This window comes from Hoplias malabaricus, chromosome 11 (genome assembly GCF_029633855.1).
Source record: "Hoplias malabaricus isolate fHopMal1 chromosome 11, fHopMal1.hap1, whole genome shotgun sequence".
NCBI classification, from domain to species: domain Eukaryota; kingdom Metazoa; phylum Chordata; class Actinopteri; order Characiformes; family Erythrinidae; genus Hoplias; species Hoplias malabaricus.
Genome location: NC_089810.1, coordinates 19,785,348 through 19,809,189, shown reverse-complemented (window position 1 = coordinate 19,809,189; position 23,842 = coordinate 19,785,348). Strand labels below are relative to the sequence as shown.

The following is a 23,842-nucleotide window of genomic DNA, read 5'->3' as shown; positions in this document are numbered from 1 at the left end:
AACCACATAATCTGCAATAAACAGACAGAATCCTTAGACCCCCACCTCTAAGTTATGTACAGAATCAGTGACAACAGCCAGCTGAGTGTAAAGCGATGGCACCTCCAAATCATTTCCCAACCTTCACCTATGGTCATGAGCTTTGGGTAATGACCAAAAGAATGAGATCACGGATCAAGCAGCTGAAATGAGATTCATCCACAGGGTGTCTGGACTCTCCTTTAGAGACGAGATGAGGAGTTCAGGCATCCTCGAGAGACTCGGAGTGGAGCTGCTGCTCCTCAACATTAAGAGAAGCCAGTTGAGGTGGTCCGGTCATCTGGTCCGCATGCCTCCTGAACACCTCCCTGGTGTGGTGTTTCAAGGCATGTCCCATGAGCCAGAACACGCTGGAGAGTTTATACGTCTCGATAGGCCTGGGAACGCCTCTGTATACTCCTGAAAGAGCTGGAAGAGGTAGTTAGGGCGAGGGAGGTCTGGGTTTCTTTACTGGAACCAATGGAACTTACATAGCTCATTTCCTACTTGCTTGAGAGACAGCTGGAACACTCAGTTATTGTGATTAACAATTTAATCATGTTTTTGGGTAATTACATTCTTCTGTGAAGCATCTGAACGGGCTCAATCAGAATCATGTGAAGTTGAGCAAAGCTTATATTTATCCCTGATAGGTGTGAAAACAAGCTAAAACACTCATTCTCTGTCCTAATTTATGACACTTGAGCGAACGTATCCACACGGTAATGCAGTTCCCTTGGATATTAATGTCTGTGACATCATTCGGTCAAAATACCACAAAGATCAATTAAGATGTCCTTGTTCTTCCCCTGTCTAAACAGTCTTTTCCTTTAAATGAAAATCAGCCATGGCTCAGGTCAGTACAAGTGCCCAGGAGTTGGGAGCAAGGGTTTGTAGCAATTTCCAATTGGTTGTTTTTTATCCCCTTCTTGTTTTTGCCATATTTAATTAGTGCACTTATTTATCTGTACTTGTTATGTTCAATTTGTTCCATTTAATCTTTTCTTTGCACTCTACCGAAAACCAGTGCCCAACGCTGTGCTTACAGAGACTCAGACAAGAAGGAAGAACTATTTGAAAATTTCTGCATTCTACTTATGAAGAGGTGCAAATCAGAAAGGCTCATTTTATTCAATGTTTTCAGTCTTAGACAGCCTCAAAAGACTGACTGGGTTGTCCTATTTCACAGTTTGTGGGTTGGTAGGGACTTCAGATCCCCAAATTAACAAGCTAATAAATGGGAAAAATGTTTTTTTGCTGGACCGCCTAGCAGGCCAGCCTGGAGGAGGCATTTTCACTTACTGCCAGAATGAGAGTGACCGACCAAAGACAGAAATCTGCTGAAATGTGCTTACGCAAGGCCTGGCTCTAGCACCACAGCTGCAGACATGACAGCTAAAGCAAAGGCTCAGTTTGGCTAAAGTCATTGTTGCTTCATGTGGGTTTGTGTCTTTGCTTCAGACATTATTGTAAAATGAGGTAGTGTAAAGATATGCAGTGGTATAAATGTGTTGGAGCAAAATTTCCAATTCATGACCATTTTCAGGATCCACTAAATTATAATTTAGTTAGCCCAGTGCTACATTAAAAACCCCAGCTTTTCTTTGTGACTCAGCCAAACTCTATTAAAAGTACATACTGTATGTGGGTCTAAACAGAGTTTAAAGATAGTTTGCAGCTACATTCAAACTCTACTAAATTAATGGCCCCTGTTTTTTCTTTTAAACAAAATGATGAATATAAATCTTTTTTTTTTTTTTGGCTAGCTGAACAGAGCCGTTCCACCTTAAATGGCTGAAATGAAACTTGAAGCTGTGTGAACATTGAATGAATAAATAATGAAACCTTGGCCTTCTCGGTTTTTGAAACATTTAGAAATACGTTTTAGAAAAAAAGAACAATGAAGAAACTGCTACTGCAAATTAGGCAGCTGTCCTTTATACCACCAAATCCTGCTAATTTCTAAAAAATAAACTGCCTTACCAATTTTACAAGCACTAAAACAATCACACAACTTCTTTACAGGTATAACTCTGTGATAACCCCCCCCGCATTTCCATATTTATTTATTATCAGCCCTGCAACGTCCATCACCACAACAGCTCAGAATAGAAACCACATATAAACAAACACATTCATTTGAAGCAGCAGGTAGTGTCGCAGTCACACAGCTCCAGGGACCTGGAGGTTGTGGGTTCGATTCCTGCTCCGGGTGACTGTCTGTGAGGAGTTGGTGTGTTCTCCTCGTGTCCACGTGAGTTTCCTCCAGGTGCTCCAGTTTCCTCCCACAGTCCAAAAACACACGTTGGTAGGTGGATTGGCGACTCAAAAGTGATTGTGTGTCTGTGTTGCCCTGTGAAGGACTGGTGCCCCCTCCAGGGTGTATTCCCACCTTGCGCCCAATGATTCCAATTAATTTGAAGCACCAAAGCTTTTCAAGGACTTCTAATAAGGAGGGTATGCCTTCCCATTTTTGGCAAGCACTGTCCATCCAGCAAAACTAGGTTTGCTTGGTCTTGATTTTCTTAATAATATATCCACTTTAACCTATTAAATTTAACAAGCAAGAAAAATCAACACATACTGCTTACTTGTTGAAATATCTTTAAATGGAGTAGGACATAAATTAACATTTAGAGTTCGAAAACAAGGATATTAATCTCAGGATATTGCCCTGAGTTCTATTAGGTCTACTTGGTACAAGTATTGAGCAGGTACCAGAAACCATGCGGGTTACAAACTGGAGCCTTCAGTACTGAGCAATGAATCAATGAACCAATGGCAGAAACACAATCCCAGATTTTTGGTGCCAAACCTTCAGGTACTTTGTGCACAAGGGAAAGGCCGTTACTGTTTGATATACAATCAAATAAAGACTTTCCATTGTTTCGCTAAATTATTTAGAATAAATCTGTATTCCATAAAAGTGAAATCACTGAATTTAACACGACAAACTAACTGATTAAAACAGGCTTTTATAAAGACAGAGTTATCAGCTTAATCTCAGTTTAATCAGAGGCACTCAGGCACGTTCAGAGAGCATTTAGACCTTAGGAATTTTAAAGACTAAGATACAGACATCAGTTTCTTAATGGAAATAGGCAGGAGAGAGGGTGTGTGTGTGTGTGTGTGTGTGTGTGTGTCATTTTAGTCATCAACAACTTGAATCCTAACCTTATTAACCAGATATTAATTATAATTTCATGAGGCATGGTCAGATGAGGAGACAAAATGCTGTCTGAAATAATAAATGAGACCTTACACAGCAGTTGTTTGAAGTAATAGAGCATTTTGCTTTGTTGACAAACAATTAATGGGCAAATACGTCCTATAACTTTTATTTAAAAATCTGTTTGAATTTTAGCACGGTTTTAAAATTAGTACGTTACACAAGGAGTCCAGAGCCTACCTGGAATCACTGGGCACAAGGCGGGAATACACCCTGGAGGGGGCGCCAGTCCTTCACAGGGCAACACACATTCACTCACACCTACGGACACTTTTGACTTTTGAAGAAACCCACATGGACACGGGGAGAACACACCAACTCCTCACAGACAGTCACTCGGAGCGGGATTCAAACCCACAACCTCCAGGTCCCTGGAGCTGTGTGACTGCGACACTACCTGCTGCGCCACCGTGCCGCCCCCCACTCATTTCACTTAATGTTATTTTTTTATTTGAATTTCAAGTGGTCAGAAATCTGGTCTTGTACAACTTACTGAAATAATATTCCAAGGCTGCTGCCAAGACTGTTAAATAGTGGAAATAGTCTGACGTACAAGGGCTGTGCTAGTTAATCAATAACTTCCTCAAACTTTTGGTAACAGTTATAAAAATAACATTCGAGTTGTATTAATTAGTGTGAAGAGCAGATGTGGGGTCAAGTTGGGGCCCTTTGGGATGAAAAGGCTCGTTAGAGCCAACTGTATGCATTAGTTCGCTCAACTACTAAGAAGACTAGTGCCCTCTAGTGGCTGTACTGGAAAAACCATGAGAAGATCATTTTAGTTCATCCTCACAGTTATTGATTTTGACTCAGTGAGTGCAGTCATATGAATGATCTCGAATACATGACCATGGGGAAAGGAGCCTGTGCAGAGATATCAAATATAGCGCCACTGAGGGGTCCAATTACCCACACTGCTGTGTACAGTTAAACTACACACACTGACAAATATTTTCAATTTGAGCAGTATTGATTTTGCTGCTAAGTGCTGAAGCAAGACTTTAGCAGATTACTTGTCACGAGATACATAACATAGATAACAGATCTATAATACGAACATGGTCTGACTTTTAATGCTGTGATGTATCCCTCCCTTTACAGAATTTACAGAATGGCTTATTTCAACTTGAAGAGTGTACAATTCTTTTTTTTTTCATAACTCTAATATTAATATAGTCATGGAAATATAGCATACACATGTATTGAAGAAAGTAAAAACATACTCTTGTATTACACACAAACCCTTTAAAACCTTGCATGGGGAGATTTCTCTCGTAACAACCACCCCCTCAAACTCTAATCTGTGCAGCCTTCTGCAGTCAGCCCTTTTAAAGTTAAGACACGTTGTGTAGGGAGATGCTCAATAAATATGCGTTATACCTTACATCCACTAGGGGGAGCCAGCGACAAAGAAACAATGGAGCCAGACCCCAACTGCTCAAGCAGCATGATGAACCACTTAAAATCTGCTTCTTTAATAATGAGCTTTGAGAGCAGTTTCCTCGGAACAATGAAAGTCAAGTACTAAAACATATCTGTGCCACTACCTAGTTTTCACAGAGGGCAAAAACACAGACATAAATTATTAAAAAGTTTAAGGACTGTAGGCTGTGAAAACTTGGATTTGTAGTAAGAAAGAGACGAGGTGCTGAACTAAAGGGCTGAACTACTGCTGCTGCTACAAGTTTTTGGTGAGGAATTTTAACCTAATAACTGTACGTTCTACATGAAAGACTGAAAAACCTTCCTAGTTAAAAAAAATGCCTGGAGCTTTTAACATAAACAAAAATAAACACATGTAGACTACAACTGCAATATATATATATATGTATGTATGTATGTATGTATAGCTGGTGTAGTCCCCAATAATCCTGTCTGGTCTCGCCTACACCATGGTCCATTCAGTCTAACATTGCTCCATATTGAGGTCAATAAGAGGGCAGGGAGACCAGGCACTGGAATGATTGAGGCCACTTAGTGAGCCGGTCAGCAGTGCAAACACACACAACCTCTATCTAAATCAAGCCTGGCCATGCGAGACATGTTCTGTATTTCTCTTTCGGATCTGCTGACCCTTTCACTGGACACAGAACTGAAGTATGAGATCTTCATTAATCTTCATTATACTCTAAATAATGAGCTAAACAACTTCCAGATAACGAACAGGAGGCGGCATATTTTAAAATCATGGAGTATCTGTAAGGATATTGTCTGCCAAACTAAGACTAAGAATAGCTTATAAAAAGACAGGCAAAGACAAAACTCTTAAGCCCTGTCATGAGGAAATTGTGAGTTTGACCTAACAGCTGCTAACAACTGGGCCATTTACATTCCCTTTAAGCATGTTGAACTGTCCAGTTACAAAACAAATAAATAAATCGGTAACTGGGTTCATATCTTGGATGAAGCATGTACAAGGTCTAATTAATCGGTGGCATGGGCAATGACTAAACTAAGGAAGTAAGGAAAGAAGGATGGATGTATGGATGAATGAATGAATTAATGGCCCTTAATAAGCCCTGGTGTCCACACAGGACCTGGTTTACAGGCAACGTGTTATCCATTACCTCCTCGTAACATATACCCCTCTGCTTCTTTCTCATCAGGTCTTGTGATCAGTCCTTTCCAGCCCTGCAGTAAAAACATCCTCCAGTCCTCAGCCTGCACTGAACAGCCAGATATAGAGGTGAGATTAGGAGAAATGGGCCCTGCAGCCCCTGGCCAACATCCAGGCCAGAGACACATGGCACACAAAGCAGGCTGCAGAGCTGTAGTGCCACACTTTGGACCCAGCTTTGTTTATCTTGCTGACAGATGTGCGACAGAGTTTGGAGCTGGCAAACAGTATTTGGAGAAACCATTCGCACGGATGGATCACCATGATTAACCAACTATCAACATGGTGAATAGAAAGTCCTTTTACTTTATTTTCACCATGTGAGAGTAAAAACAAATGATGTTATGCGCTATTACACCTTGAGATCAGTCCTTAGCTATATTTAAAGCACTCAGAAATCCACTACAGATTTATTGAATATGTAATGACCACTTGAAAATGTGCAGGCCCTGTGAGTGCTTCATAGAGAGACTGAAACAGCAGGCTACTTACTTCTACTGTCATAAATAAATAAAGAATATGATCACCAGGTATGTCATTAAAACTGCTAACCATCTCATCTCTAATTACAAGTTACAACTGTGGGGTAGAGCTGTGCTGAGCTTCTGTTCTCGAGAGAGGTCACAGAGCAGGTAAAGCTACATGCCAATTACTGAAATTGGCAGGATCATGGTTGAGCGCCACAGCACTCTGTAGTTGTTTTATTCCCTTAAACACGGCATAGTCACCTAACAACAGGCTTCAGGTCTGAGCAGGGCGCTGAATCATTTGTGGGAAAACAAAACAGGGCAACGGCTCTTTAAAACTGCCACAGACTACTTTTTAGGTGAAGAGGGAAAATAAACTTTTAATGGCTATTTCAGTTTAAAAATACATATTTAAACACATTTTTATACTTTTTTTTCTTATACTAACATTTCCCCACAATGTAAAACCATCTGGAGTTATCAAGTATTGTTAATATGATAGAAACCGATAGGACACTGGTCGACTGCATGCTCAGAATTCAACCATTCTTAACTGACTTTAATTAAACACTAATCCAATACAATTCTCCATACATTAGTCCACACAGATTTCTTCAATGAAAAATGTCTCCAAGAGTAATATTACGTTTCTTGCCATGAGTCCAATGATCAACAGTACGTCCCAGAATAGTGCAGTTAGGGATTTGCCAAGATATCACAGGAACATACTCCCTGCTAAATGTGAGTATCAGTGATAGTAATGCAGTTTGATGGTTGAGCTACACTACTAAGCACACAGCTTTGAGAACTGAGCAAAAAAAAAAAAAAAAAAAAAAAACCACACGAGAGCAGTGAAGCTATTTCCATCCCTACCTTCAGTGAAAGCCAATACAATGAAAACACTGGCAGACTTTAGGCAGACTAAATGAATTAGCTTAATGTGGACCTTTATGAAGAAATATCCTTGCAAAGGTTAAAGGTTAAGCCCCCTTTCTAAATGTGATTTGCTCACTGAGCAGTAGAAGGAAAGCACACAAAGCAATGAAGACAAAAATGCTTTTTATTAGTCCAGCTCTATCAGGATGCTAAAATGCTACTGGGTATGTGTTTTATAAAACCCAGAATCTTTCAAACCAGCAAACGGCACTGGCCTTTATTTCTTCATGTGTTCGCTTCAATCAACTTGGCAGGCAACTTCAGATTCAACTCTAAAAATAGCTGCTCTGAGACCGTACTCTGTTTTCCTGTACTAATAAAGTCAAAAGCTAACCAAGATAGAGAAGATGGAAAATATTCCAAGGGCATTGCACAGAAGTTTCTTTAAAGCCACTGTGCACGTATTTTAAAGTGGTTCAATGACATCATATCATGGCTGACCCAGACAGTAGTGAATTAAATGTTGGTGGTTTGACCCAAAACTCCAAGGACGTGCTCAAGCATTGATTTAATGTATTTAAGAGTTTAGATCTGCGTGGGGAAATAAACATCATTGTGATTTCCTTCCTGTTTCATTTATTTATGAAAGACTCGCTATTTAAACTCATATCCTACCTTGTATATTATATTGTGTTTTTCTTCTAAAATATGCTATTTCTGGCATATATGCAAATGTTAGAGTTATGCAATTTATTAACTCTGCAGCCATTAAAAAGAACCCATCAGAGAGCAGAGCTAATTTATCCCATAATCAGCCGTGACCTGAAGAGAATGGGGATTCTGACAGATGAGAGGCAGGGGACCAAGCATAGTTCAAAGACTGAACCACAGCTAAATCAGTTACACAAGTCTCTTCATATGTTACTGTATATAGAAACAAACAAATATCATAATAAATTAGCTTAGATTTTTTATTTTTAAGGAAAGTGTGCATAATAATTTGGGGTTTACGTTACAAGGAAAATATAACATAGGTGAGGTTCACACAACTGATTGCTTCTAAACGTTTTTTTCTCCTATTTTCTCTCAAATTTAATCATTATTAATTCCCAGGGCTGGACGATATGGACAAAAGCCTCTATTGTGATATATTTCTTAACTTGCATCCATATAACATAATTCTGATAGTGATATATACAACTCAAACCCACAACCTCCAGGTCCCTGGAGCTGTGTGACTGCGACACTACCTGCTGCGCCACCGTTCCCACTCCGGGTGACTGTCTGTGAGGAGTTGGTGTGTTCTCCCCGTGTCCGTGTGGGTTTCCTCCCACAGTCCAAAAACACACATTGGTAGGTGGATTGGCGACTCAAAAGTGTCCGTAGGTGTGAGTTTGTGAGTGAATGTGTGTGTGTGTTGCCCTGTGAAGGACTGGTACTCCCTCCAGGGTGTATTCCCGTCTTGCGCCCAATGATTCCAGGTAGGCTCTGGACCCACCGCGACCCTGAATTGGATAAGCGGTTACAGATAATGGATGAATGAAGAATATATACATCTCAAACACCACAGAAAAACTGCCAGGAATTAAGAAAGAGACGTAACATCAGCAACAAACATAAACCTCTTGGCTTTGTGAATAATAACATTTACTTTACGTTAGTCAGTGAGAGATGCTGTAAATCATGTAAAATCAAATATTGTTTAAAAATCATATGATTGTTACTGAAATATGTTAGATTGTGATATATATTAATACTAAATTATTGTCCAGAACTAACACAGCATCAGTTAGCACTCCACCATTCATTAACGTCACCAACCTCTGGAGGGTGAAGCCAGGTCTCCATGTCGTATTCCAAATAACGGTCACATTTCAATGCGAAATGAAGATGAAATGTAGACGAAACTATGTGAACAGTTCATCTAGAATAAAATATTCCTTGACAAAAGAAGAGAATGAATATCCAAGTTGATCAAGGCTAATACCTAACAATATTTCTGAACTGAACTCAAAATCCCACACAGCAAAAATGTTCAGTTCTGTTCCATTACCTGCTGAAAACAAAACAGCTACAAGGCTGTGCAGTCACCCAAGGTTTTTGGCATTTGAAAAGAAAACATTCCACCAACTGAAAAAAAAACCTGACTTGCAGTAGTCAGTGCTGCTGACCAAATCACTTGATGTTAGAGGAGTTATTTGTTTGCACTTTGCCTGTCAGAAAATAAAAACTATGTTTCAGTACAGGATTTTCTCTTTGGCTAAAGCAAACAGTTATATGATTTTAACTGCTCCCAACACTCCAATAAATTGTAGGGACCAATGACAGGTATGAAACACTGCCACAACAACTGCCGGTCTGGTTGACATAGTACTATAGCCTGATTAAACCTCTCATAAAAAAAGCTTTATTTTATTCCTTCAATGACTTTGGGGACAACAGGTCACTGTGCTGCAAGGGTGAAAGTCAACATTCCTGCAGCCCCAGCTGAGGCCCCGTGCTCAAAATAAATTGAAACATACTGCAATGGTTTGCAAATCATTTAAACCCTATATTTGAGTTTAAAAACTTACAAAGACAATATCCCACAGGTTGAAACTCATTCATTCATTATCTGTAACCGCTTCAGGGTTGCGGTGGGTCCGGAGCCTAACCGGAATCAATGGGCGCAAGGTGGGGACACACCCTGGAGAGGGCTGCAGTACTTCACAGGGCGACACACACTCACACCTATGGACTGTGATGGTGCTGTAAATCAGTACTATGGAGTGACTGAGTAACGGTCAATACTTCAGGCTTGACTTGAAGTGGCGTTTGTTGTCCCTAACAAATAATGCAATAGTCCAGTAATTCATTTATATTCTAAATATATTGCTAAATACAAGCAGATTTTGACACTATTGTTGAGATGACATGATTTAGCCTAAAGCTGGCGAGAACACCAAACACTAGACATTCACAGCACACGTTTTTATGGCTTTGTTGGCCACACGGGTGTTGGTGCCCATCACATCTGCAGCAAGAGTAGCCAAAATATTGAGATTATATGATCTCTGACATGGTTAGGCCACAGCCCCTTCAAAGACACTCCATGGTTTAGTTGTTTTTTTCATCTTATTCTTTTATTCACCATAAAATCCACATTAAACCTTTGCTTTTCAACATCTATATCTGTAATTATGCCTCATTGCAGGGAGAAACACCCATGTGAGCGCTGGTCAGGATCTAAACAGCTCACGGTATGTTCAAAGATGCTGCTATATTCCCACAGCCTATCTGTCAAGGTCATGAAAAGTCCATTCTGAGTTATTCAACATTCCACTAATGGCTCAGATGTATCGGTTTTATTTAAAAAACAAGCACACAATGTGCCTGCAGCCAACATTTACAGGGCTCTCTCTCAATCCTTTTTCTTTCTGTGAACTTTTCCCTCAGAATACAAATATAAGCACTATTTGAAAAATAAAGGACAGAACACAGTAAGAATTCAAGCAGATACATTGCCTGCTGCCTTTACAGTGAATTAATTGTAAGCATGATTCCATTTACTGTCCTTTGTGCTCTGCAGCTAAAATTCCCTGGGCCTGGGTCATTTCATAGGACTTATTCACTAACGAGGGAGCAGAGCCAGGTGGTGTTGTGCTGCTGAGCTGCAGGCTGAGAACACTGCAGGTCTGGAATCTACCTGCCTGAGGTCAAAGCCAGTCTGTACTTAGAGCCATTCTCCTGCATAACAGCAGCTTCTTTTCAGCTGATCAGACTCCTGCATGTTCCAGAGATGGCAAGCTAGCCAGAGGAATAACTTTTTCAGCAGTTGACAAAGAGCTTTAGTTTAGCAAGGAGGGTTTTTTTTTCCTTAGATGAACATCCAATATGTCAAATGTAGAGTTTATATATGTGTGTCTGTGTTTAACTTTTTAAATCGCACAGTGCAACATTAGTTTTAATCTTAAAATGGCTCTTATGGAGAAACGATGTGGCCTGCTTAATATTAAAACCACCCTACAAAGGTGTTTAAAATGATAAAAGTTTATAAACAGAAAATGGGAACCACTGGTTCTTCTTTTTCCTCTCCTGGACGGGTCAGCATTCAGCCAGCAGCAGATTTAGGGCATGTTCAGACTTTGAAAAGAAATCGAAATATGTTACATTTCTTAGTCCTTGTTTGGTTCGACTTCACACTGACATGTTTACTACTGAACCAAAGCAAGTACATTAAAGAGATATAACTCACCCTCACATCCCAATTAGTGTTACGTCTTGTCCTGTGTTTGTTCCATTTTAAAACATATGGTTCCTGTAGCATTCAAGACTTGAAACAAACTACACCAGAGTTGGTTTGAAAATAGACTCAGGTGGACCCAGGATGCTTGTTTGGTGTGCGCCAGAGTTCTAAATCAAGCATTCACTTATACTCTAACAAACCACTTTAACAGAGCAATCGCACCAGGATTCGTTTTAATCAAACCAAAACCCACAAGTCTGAACATACCCCAAAAATGTTGGATATCCAGAGAGATTTTAGACAGGTAAATCATTGTCCAAGTCAAGTATCTAGAGGTGATACAGCAGCCAAGAATTCATCCATTAAAATCAGGCATGAGGCCTTGGTGCTGTAAATCTGATACCATAAAAATGTCATACAGCACAACATACGAAAAAAACAGAAAATGATCATAAACCCACTGATCTAAGCTCAGATTTAGAAGTGACAAAAATAATCTTATGTAACTGTACAAAAGTGCAAAGTATAACTATACTTAAATTCATAGTCTTCAATGATGAACGAATTTCTGTTTTAGGGAAATAGGATTTCATGGAAGACTGTAGCCTACATCTTGTAATCTTTGTAGTAGTATACACTTACTGGTACCTTTTGCTGTCATAGTGTTGGTTCATATTCGGTACCTTTAATTACGGAACATAAAAAAACACACCCACCCTGCAACAGCTCCATGACCCACTGGTGTAGGAGATGTAAGGTTTTCTTTTGTTGCCAGCACAGGTTTCAGTTTTGGTTTTTGTGTCTTAAGTTTGGATCTTGCTTTTAAAAACTGAAGACTACACATCTGCAGCTTAATTTCTTTCTCGTCCCAGTGTCTCCATTGGCACTGATTGGTATCAGGGCTAGAATGCTAATTCAAGGCAGCATTTCTGACATCAGCTTTTTAATGAACAACTGACTTTACCTAAGAACATTTTCGCCCTGATCCAAGATCTAGTGGCCCAACTGCACTGAGGACAATTCGACTGCATGCTTCCATGTGTTTCTGTTGGCCTAATAAGCAGACATTAATTACTAGCCCTTTGAGAAGTCCCTTTATACTTTCTGAGAGGGTTTATACCCTGCAGGTAACTTGCTCCCAGAGGAGAAAGCTAAATGCAAAAAAGCAGAGGAACTATTTCCTTTTGCCACTGACAAAAAGCCACAGAGACTGCGCAACCAGAGGCAAGTCAACTTGCCAAGCGCTCTCGCTAGCTAAAGTCTAATTCAGCCTCAGGGATCAACCTGCTGGCCAAGAGCCATTATTCCCAATCATGCATGGGAGGGCTGAAAATAACCACTATAAATAATGACTCTCGATACAGTGTTAGCAAGCTCACTATGAAAACAGCCTGTATCAGGACTGACCAATTATGTGACCACATTAAATCACCACATATTCATCAGTTTAACCAAATTAACATATCGGCGCACTTTCTGTGCCCCCTGACCTCTGGAGGCAATTATACAGCTGGGCCTATTATTCCTCTCACCTTGTCATATAGTCCTACCCAAGGAAAAATACAGGCTATAAAAATGTGAAACCCTTAATCATTAACAGACATTTACAGAAGGTTATTTTAGATATTGTTCATGCACTATTTCAATCTTGAGAGATTTATCTGTTGTCTCTTACCAGCCTTGATATGGACTCAGTCTCTGGTCAGTGTGATGGCAGGACCTGCAAACAGAAACAGCATTTAAAAAGAGTATCTTGAGAAAACTGTCAGCATTGAAAGCTTTTCATTTAATGTAAAATATTCTGTTTTAGCTACATTTTGTTTACATCATTTGTCTGAAGATCGTTTAATGACTAAATGCAGCTCCATGAGCATCCATTTCTGACACAATAACCATTAAATGGTTAGGGTTGACTTTTGCTAGCAGACAAAATAGGGCACTAATGTAAGGGCACATCCCAAACTTGAAATGAAGCTAACATAAGCACTCCGTTCTAAAAGCAACTACGCATATACGTTGTATAATCTCTATACAATAATCATAAAACAAATATAATAGGACATGCTATAGGAAGCGATCTAAGGCTAGAGGGATGAAAACACCCCCCAAAACATCGGACTGTGATGCAGTGGGCCTGCAGTCTCTGTAGTGATGGTGCCCTCTATTTCCTCTAACATAATCTGAAATAGGTGTTTGTGATCCAGAACTACACATCCGACACCATATCAGAAACGAGGTTCCCATATCAACAGTAAAGCTGTTCCAGAAGGGAAGGAGATGGGATCGCAGCAAAGGGAAACTCATGACTTTTTTAAGCTACACTGGGTTGATGTCCACAAACTACACCACAGTACACGATATCTAACCAGACAATCTTTTAACCAACAAGAATTGTCCTGCAGTATTATTCAGTGTAAATGTATTATTCTATACACACACACACACACATAAAAAGCAAAAATAAATAGCACACCTGCTACTCTGAAATGATTAAAGACACCACTGAAATAGAACTTCTTCCGAAGCCCAAGCATCAGTAAACAGTTCTCGGTCTAATATGCTAGGAACTGACCCCCCATTCGGGAGACCGCTGACTGCACAATAGAAAACATGGAGCAAAGTGAAACAAAACTAAATTTTAGATACAAATGGTTATGTGGTAATTCAAACAGTGAATAAAAACATACAGACAATTTAACCTTCAGCCACGTACAGTCACTTTTGTTTTACCCTCAAACATAACGTCCCACTTTAAAAGAAACTGACCTTCAGAATGTAAACAAATGAGAAAACAGAAGTTCCCCAAAACCATAGACGTTGCCTTTAAGTCTCAACTTAGCAAGACTGTACAGAACAATTACCTTTAACATTCCAGAAGTATGATACACTGCATCACTGATCTGATATCAGCCTTCCTGTAGTAGAGTGTTTAATACCATATACACATTTAATTATTGTCATACCACGCTAAATGGAATAAACAGTCCAGGGAAAAAAACTACACATATTCTCATGTACTTACAAGAATAATTTACTTCTAGTCACAGACACACAGTTAAAGGAAATAGAGTTGTTCGCTGTGACTAAAAAGATTATGTAGAGGACGACAGGGTGGCTCAACAGGTAGTGTAACTATCACACAGCTCCAGGGTTCTGGGGTTGCATGTTTAAAACCTGACCGGACAGTCCACTGTCTCTGAGGAGTTTGGTGTGCTTTCCCTGTGCCTGCATGGATGTCCTAAAGGTGGATTGGTTATGAACGTGTCCAAGACTGGGTGAATCTGTGGTGCCCTGTGATGTCCACAGTGTGTTCCTGCCCTGTACTCAGAGATTCTGGGTATGCTTTGGACCCACCACGGCCCTGAACAGGATGAAGTAACACAAGAAATGAATGATCATTATGTATACATTTTAAAAAAAAATATATTTCCTATTAAGCATTCCCTGAAGACAAATGAGCCCCACTAAACGCAACAAGAAATGCAAACTTACATCAAGTAGACAAACGGCAATGAGATGGAGAAATGTAATGTTATCCACAATATTATCCATCTGTTTTGTTGTATATTTTATTGAATCTCACAATATTCCCATAGAGATCACTGTAATGCTGCCTATTTTTACATTCAAAAAAATAAACAATGGACAAATGATCAAAAAAACTACTTGAAATGCAATCTATTTACATAAAAATTTAGCATGTTTATCCCTTTCTCTTGGAATTAGATTGTTTTTGGGCAGCGCTAGGAGCCAGTATGTCACGGTATTAACCAGAAATCACAAATTTAATGCATTCACTACGACATATTGAATACATTTGCACAATTTAAAGCAAACCCTATTAATTCTTTCCATTCAAATCACAGCAAAACTAATGGATCTAGATGTTCTTGCAGATGTGAATATACAAAGACAAAGTAAAGCAGAGCAGGCTGAGGTGGTACTGTGTGAGCTCATGTTGTCTGAATGGATGGGAACTGTGTGGAGGAAGCAGCTGCTGCTTGGCTCTGTTTTAGAGGTTCTCTGTGTTTTCTGAGGGCTGTTAAGTATTCCCATGCCCATCACTAGGCATGCTCTGAACCACAGCTCTCCCCGCACTGCTTAAATTATGGCTCAACCACAAGGCTGGGCCTGGCTTCTCTCTCCTTCTCTCTCCCCCACTCTCTCTGGGTCTGCATACTCATACAGCACAGTAAAATAATGTGAAGGGAATAGCTGAGGAGCGGGACGTGGCATTCTAAACAGGATTATTTTAGCCTGTTGAATCCAAAAGAGAGCTAAGTTGCCATTAATGACTGTTTTGTGGCTTCAATACATTAAATTAGCCAATTGGAGGCCTATTGGCATTATTCTTCCTTAACCTAATCTCCATTGATCCAAGCACTTGCCTTTTTCTGGGAAAGGCTGTTTCACACCCCAGCTCGCTCTTTTTCCTGGTCTGCAGAGGCAGAGCACTGTATAATGATGAGAGCAGACACTCTGGTTTAAATGTAATTAAAGCTCCTAATGGCAGACTCTTGGGAGAGTGTCAAGTGCCTTTGCTATCAACCTTAAAGAAGAGGAGTCTTCATTAATGAAATCATAGCATGACAGTCAAACGGCCTGGTCTTTGCACATTATATCAGAAGCAATTCCAAGACAATCAGAGGTGAGTAGAGCAACTTCAACAAAGTGCTGCTACTTCAATTAATAAATGAATCAGGAAGCCTAGAAAAAAACAACTTAAAAAAACACAGGTATGAAAATGGTTAGGTGCTACTGTTATATTATTAGAATCCTTTTTTTTTTTATATAAAATTGCAACACAAAATGAAATATGAGGGCAGCAAAGCAGTCCAGGTGCTGAAACAGAACTAAATCTGTAATGGAATAAGTAACTCAGGGGAGGTTTACCTCTTTACCTTTAACAGTGATTAAGCCTAGTGCTGGACTACATCCTCCTTTCAATGGAAAATCCCAATTCAACATGCTGTGTAGTCAAAGACTAGGATTCATCCCTGTCTAGGAAACCACATATCAGTGTAGAAGTAAGGTCAAACTACAACATAGTAGGGCTGTCCCGAACACCATTATTAGGCCTTTGGGCTTCGGTCGCATAATTCGGCAATTATTTTTTGTGTGTGTTGTGGTGTGGTGTTTGTCGTTCAGAAAAAAATGCATCCGACACCTGCTTTAAAATCCAGTCTGTGCTCTTTAACCCGCCCGCTAACTCTCTCTCTAATCCACTTGCTAACACTCTCTAACCCTAACTAACGTTCTGTTTTTTTGTTTTAAACCGTTGTAGAGCCTGAATTCAGGTGGCGTGGAGTGTTGTCTTTATCGACAGTCATTCATTCATTCATTCATTATCTGTAAGCGCTTATCCAGTTCAGGGTCGCGGTGGGTCCAGAGCCTACCTGGAATCATTGGGCGTTAGTCGGGAATACACCCTGGAGGGGGCGCCAGTCCTTCACAGGGTGACACAGACACACACACACACACACATTCACACCTACGGACACTTTTGAGTCGCCAATCCACCTACCAACGTGACTGTGGGAGGAAACCGGAGCACCCGGAGGAAACCCACACGGACACGGGGAGAACACACCAAACTCCTCACAGACAGTCACCCGGAGCGGGAATCGAACCCACAACCTCCAGGTCCCTGGAGCTGTGTGATTGCGACACTACCTGCTGCGCCACCGTGCTGCCTATCGATAGTCATATTTATCAAAAATATGAATACCCCAATCTCAAAATTAAAAACCAAATACCTACCCAATGAACGAATATCCTAACAGTCAATATTGGGGGCCAGCCCTACAACATAGTACATTACCTCCTCCTAATACAGTGATCCCTCGTTTTTCACAGGGGATGCGTTCCAAGACCACCCGCGAAAAAACGAATTTCCACGAAGTAGAGGAAAGATTTTTTTTTTATGTATTTAACGAGTATTTGGACTTTTAAACCCCCCCGTTACTGTTAACAACCCACCCTTTGCATTAAACACTCCTTCTATAATGTTTTTCAGTTGGAACTACATGTGATATCCTACCAGTTTCTTTAATAGAGTAATTCCTAAGCTGTGATTTAGCGTAAGTAAATTTCACTTTCATGTGGACATGAACAATACATGTATTGTATGTTAGAAATACTTGTAAATGATATATTTTGTCACCTACGTGCCTTGTCTAATACATGTAAATAATAAAAAAAATATTTTTGGCTATTCATCTTTCACGGTTTTCCTAGATTGTCTCTCAATATCCCCGATATAGCGGCCATAAGCCCCTTTGAAAAAAACCCTGAAGTAGCGAATCCACAAAAGATGAACCGCGAAGTAGTGAGGGATTACTGTATATGATTCGTTCTATCAATGTTTTGTGTGGAATCAAAGCATTATCATTTCAAAGGATAATTTCACTCCAAAACTCAGGAAATGCGTTTTTATGTATATACTTTTATAGTGCCACTTGTGAAACTTATGGTTATATATGAGTGAGTGAGTGAGTGAGTGAGATGTGTTTTGCATCTAATAATAACTTATTATAAAGAAAATTACAGTCAGATAGATAAACAGCATTTTAAGATAAAATTCAACTTACACACACACACACAGCATCGGCTTGTGTCAATGAATTAAAGCTAAGCACTGCAATAAAATGCCTCCAAAAACCGCCATCCGAAGACCCTTGGATGAGCCAGTGCTGAAATGATTTCATCCTTGTAACTGCTCAGTACAATTTGGGGAAGAGTGGTCCATAAGTGAACAGAGTAGTGACTACAGTCCACTGTGAAGTGCTTCAGTAAGCATCACTCTGAGTGCAGACACTTACAGTGAACAATGCCAGGAGAAATGTCCATTACCTGGCACTTTCCTAAAGGTCATTCCACTGTAAGCTCAGCATCTCAGAAACCAGTAGCTCCAGACAGCGTGAACATTTCCATCTTCCCCATAACAGACCAGCCAACTTCTGTTTATTTGGCTGGCTTTCAGTAAACACAGAGACACGTTAGCATGGCCTCTCCTTGACACACTCTGTTTGTTGGCCTGCTGCTGAAAGCTGGACAATGGGTGTGGGGCTCTTTCAGTTCTGCCTCATTAACAGTCTCATCCAAACACAGTCGCTCCATCAGAGCACTCCCAGACAAGCCAACCTGAACACACTCAGCCCCACGGTCTGATGAAGGCAACCAAAACAGGATCAAATGCACTGTGTGAATGCTCAGAGTAATGGCAGTGATAGAATCACACCCAGTGCAAGGTTTCCATCCATGAGGTAATGATAGACAGGGTGGAAACTTAAAGTCACTCAACCTTGCTGACTTCAATTCAATTACCAATCCATTTATAGCAGATCCTTTTATCCCACAGGAATGAAAAATAAGAACTGCTTAATATCTCTAAAATGTCTCCTACAACAATGAGATCAGAAGGTAAGTTGAAAGAAGCTCTCTCCAAAGTGCCTTCTGTGTGGCTCCGATATTCCTCCTGAACCAAAGAGCGACGTGATCTCAACATAACCAAAATAATTCCTCCCAAGACTAAAAGCCATAAAATATAAGAATATAAGAATTTCTCATTTATTAAACGCAAACAGCTGTTATGGCTTTATCTGGGACAGAAGTATCTCATGGTTTTTATTTGTTTAATTTCTTCAAAGGTATTTTTTAAAAATGGACATATTTTGCCTCAAGTTAACACAGTTCCCTTGAGTCTTAAAGAAACACCTCTGACATACTTTGACCACAAGGGTCAAACAACACATGCACTGTTCTACCCCTGTCTAATCAGCCCTGTTCAGCACAGCACTCCAGTTTACTCCAGTTTACTCCAAACCGAGTGCACCGCAGTGAGAAGTGACTGAGCAGAGGAACTGGATTTTACCCATTTCGCCTGGATCTCTTTCTCTGTTCTCATTTCCACCATTACTGGCATTCTTATTTCTCTGTTCACATTGTGTTTGTTTTGCTCTGTTTAACCTTGTCTTTGTACTCTTATAAATGTGCGTCCGGTGCTGTGATTGGAAATACTCCAGGACAAATGGTGAGGCAGGACAAATATAAAGTCTCCCTACTTCACATAAACAACTAGGCAAAATAAGGACAGCTCATTTTGCTCCACAGAACAATTGGCTGGGTGGTGTTATTTCACAGATTATGGGCCGCTAGGAGTCCCAAAACACAAATGAGTGCACTAATAGACTGAAAAATTGTTTTTTTTTTATAATATGACTCTTTTAAGTCTCCTGAGCCATCTAAAGGCAACACTTGAGCAATACAAATGTCTTCTGGAGTATAAAACTATACAGAATATTTTGGGGGGGAAAAAACAACAGTATCTTGTAAAACATAAGGAGCGTTTATGACTGACTGTGACTAACATCACTCTGAATCTTGCCTGCAGTGATAAGTATATTTTGACCTGAACTGACCCCCATATCAGCTAAAAAAAACAATCAAGCTGAGCCCTCCTGGGTCTTGATATCACATCCTAGGAACATCTTCCAGATAATTCCTATTGTAATTGGTCATAAACAAAGATGACAGTTTAGTGGGAGGCCTGGAAATGAAAATCACATCCAAAATAAATCACACACAAAAAATTCTAATATAAAACAGGAAACCCTATAAATACTTTGGCCAAGTCTTCCTGTTCCTTGACCTCATTTCCTCTGAATAACAAATGAAAAAGTGCTCATGGTAATTAGCCACATACCAATGCCTTCAGTGAAGAAAAACTAAACTATCTCATTAAAAGTAAAATAGCTTCATTCAACAAGTACTCAGATCAGGTCCTACAATTCCCCCGAGAACTCTGATCTGGATGCTGAAGTTGTTGAAGTACACTTCTCTTTAAAAGTGACCTCTTGAAGAAGAAGCCACTTTTTGACCGGTTATTCAGCAGTCAGAAGTGAGGAAATGATTAAAAGAAGCGTGAATGTGAAGCCATCACTCACAGGACTGAAGCACCACTGAGAAGGCACAGAGTGTGGCCCTCCTGGAGCTCTAACAGATGGACAAAGCCTAAGGTAGACGCTGAAGAACTACTCTTACTCAAACTATGAGCCTCAAAGGAAAAACCTTCAATTTTTTTTTTACCCAAGCACTTTATGAGAAACTACTCAGGAAAGCTAGAACTAAACTATTGAGGTTTTTCAAAGAGATGACAAATATAAAGACGCAGTCCAAATGGACATAGGAATTCGGGCATAATTATAATACTAGCTTGGCAATACAGTCAGGACCAGCTTTAATTGTGCACTTCATCAGACTTCAATATTTGTAGTTATTACCAGTCAAAACCAAAAGTAATTCGATATTAATTTTTCTCAAATCACAGTTCATTAAAACAAGTGGGTCAGAAGCACAGCTTCTAGACTTCTAATCAATACTTCATTTCTGCTTGTAAGAAGATCAGGACATATTTTGTTTTATTCGTTTTTGATGAAAAAAGTTTTTGCTGTGCATGCAGTCTGGTTCTGCTGAAAGAAAATCCATCTAGTACATTTACGCTATGCTTGTCACTGCTTGAAACTGAAACTTATAAATGAAACGTAGAAGTGTAGATTTATGGAATGTAAATCAAGTGTACCATATGCATATTGGCTTCACTCATTAATGTATTTTCTATATATTGTTCAGGGTCACTTTTTCAGGTCCGGAGCTGACATCTCGACTCGGCTCGTTTGCTTTTCTGAGGAGCAAATATAGCACCTGAAACTGGGCTTCAAGCAAGCAGAGTAGGGACTGGCCAGAGCGCTGACTGGCCAGAGATCCTACTCTACACAGTGAAATGCAGACACACAGCACAAACTAATCACCTGCAAAATCTCCAAGCTACAGCAGCTATCACATTTTATATATCAGACTCACAAGTCACTCGTAAATTACACTGTGTTTTTTTTGAAAAGGTTCAAACGCTCCTTGGATTGGTGGCTGACAAAAGAGTCCAGTGAGAGCCGGATGGAGCAACAAGGAATCGGAAAACTTCACTGCTCTGTAAGAACTGAGAAATGGAGCCATGTTCAGTCCCAAGAAACAACAACATGATGTGTAAACACGCTTAACGTTGCTACCACTGTTGTAGTTTCCAAAGCCTGCAGTTCCCAATAGAGATGTGCTATATTTCAGTGTGTGGGTGTGTGTGTGCGTGTGTACGTGCAGGGGTGGATGGGGTGGGAGGGGGGCTTTATAGTGGAAAACCAACCACGGAACCAAACCAAGTGTGTTGCGCCAAGCAGAGCACAGTAGAGCTCATACCATGCAGTGGAAAAGTGCCACTGAGCAGCAGGCAGGAGTAGCCTACGCTCTGGACAGTGCACCAGTCAAACACAGGGCTCCACACACTCACCCAGTCACTCAGACACTCACAACTTTATAGCCTTTAGCTCAGTCAATTCAATTACAATCATGCACCGGGGCACCGTTCTGTCACTGTTTTCTACATGCTAAAATTATTATTGTAACGCATGTCTCTCAAGTTATCTGAAAATATGATATATGACGTGGACTTCCAACTGTACATACAGACGTAAGCTTCTCTATAGTGGTTACATGGGGTGTACACAGCATACACTCAGCTAACAATATATAATCACTGTAAGGCAGATCAAAGCATCTGGAATATTATTATAACTTGGTAAGCCCCAACCCAAGCAGATAAACATTGTGATAGTTCCTCACCAATGTTCTCTGAGTCAACAGGGGTCCACAGTCAAAGTGAAACCACTCTTAACATTCCATATCTCCTCCCAGCGAGTCATTCTAAAAACATGTTTATCTTAGTGACACATACTGCAGGTCGACTAAAAGAGCTGGACAACATGAGAGCGGCAATCCTTATCTGTCTTAAAATTAGTCGACTCACTCTGAGAGGAACAAACAGCCCAAAGACAAACAACCCTTGACATCCAACAAGAAATTAAGCCAAACAAAGTTTAAAGTGACTACCGTATTTAGAGAACCAAACATGGATCTGTGAGGAAAACCTTTTCCTACTTCATTATCCGTACCACAGCTACAATCAAAACGAATGAAGACTCTAAAAAGGGAATAGTTTCGGTCCTGGTAGCACAGTGAGAGGGATTTATGAGCATATAATGAAATCATTCAGCATAACAACACAGCCTAAAACAGGGGTTTTTGAAGTAATCCTAATGGGGAAAAGATGTTTCTCTCTACCAGTGTGCCTAATATCCAAAAAGTTCATTATGAAAAAGCCAGTGAGCAGCAGCACTGAAGCACAACTTTAATCCCCACTGTCTGAATATCTAATAAGAGCCACACGAGCAGAAAACCTTAATGGGCTCATGTATAAAGGGTCTTTTTGCCAGACCACTTTGCAGGGCTGTTGGCATATCTGCGACTCAGCAGCAGGCCATGGAGGCCTACAGGAGCTGAGGATATGAATGATTACACTCTCTTCCACTTGTCAGCCAGAAGAGAGAAAGACAGAGAGGGAGAGAATGAGAGAGAGAGAGATTTATAAATGCAGCCAAGCTCGCACAAACCCAGCTGTTTTCCCCACATGTTGGCAAACTAACTCCACTCCACTCCCCCACTCTACTTTTCAAGCTAATAAACTTCATACTGGAAGAGTTGTGATTTTCTTGGACAAGCATAAGAGCTTCCGAACGGGTTTAAAATGGAGAGAACTGAGAAAACGGGGAAGGTTCTGGGTGTTGTGTTGATGCATATGGATACAGTTAAGAGTCCCTTGAAAAAGAGGGCAAGCGTAATATCTAATTAGCAGAGGTAGGAGATAACCAACTACTGACACAACACACTGACATCATGTTTCATGGTACAGCATAAGTAAATAGTGCTTGAAAATGTTGTCTCCAGTTTCAGGTAATTCAACACATTTTCCATCCAGGTCCTTTTGGCATAAAGCTGTAAAATCATGAAGAAAAAACACACAAGTAACATGGAGTGTTGCTGTCACACAGCTCCAGGGACTTGGGGTTGTCCTTTCAAACGTTGACCTCATCGTCTGTGAGGAGTTTGGTGTGTTTTCTCTGTGTCTGCATGGGTTTCCTCCCATGATATAAAAACACATGTTGGTAGGTGGATTGGCAACTCCAAAGTGTGTGCGTTATGTCCTGTGACGGAGTGGCATCCTGCCTGAGGTGTGTTCCTGTCTAGCTCCCAATGAATCCAGGTGGGCACCAGACCCACCAAACGCTAAACAAGATGAAGCGGTTACAGAAAATAAATGAATTAATAAATAAATGAACATAAATCAGCATTAATGAACACTTTATAGGCTATAGTTAATTGCAAGATGTTGTTCAATGTCTATGTATTTAACATATATATGATATCTATATTGTATTGGACACATTAGACGAAAATGGCAGACCTTTCACTAGAGCATGGGTTATTGAGTATTTTATCCACATTTCACAATAACCCACAACAAA

At 40.2% G+C, this 23,842-nt stretch overlaps 1 protein-coding gene across 5 annotated transcripts in view; it reads right to left on the bottom strand.

Annotated features, from left to right (window-relative positions):
- The window catches only part of tspan9a (tetraspanin 9a), a 290,269-nt gene that overhangs the window by 205,418 nt on the left and 61,009 nt on the right, over positions 1 to 23,842 (bottom strand). For all 5 annotated transcript variants that reach the window (XM_066684884.1, XM_066684887.1, XM_066684886.1 and 2 more), the window contains one exon: positions 13,108 to 13,152. The gene's annotated coding sequence lies outside the window, so the exon portion shown is untranslated. The remainder of the gene's footprint in view (positions 1 to 13,107; positions 13,153 to 23,842) is intronic.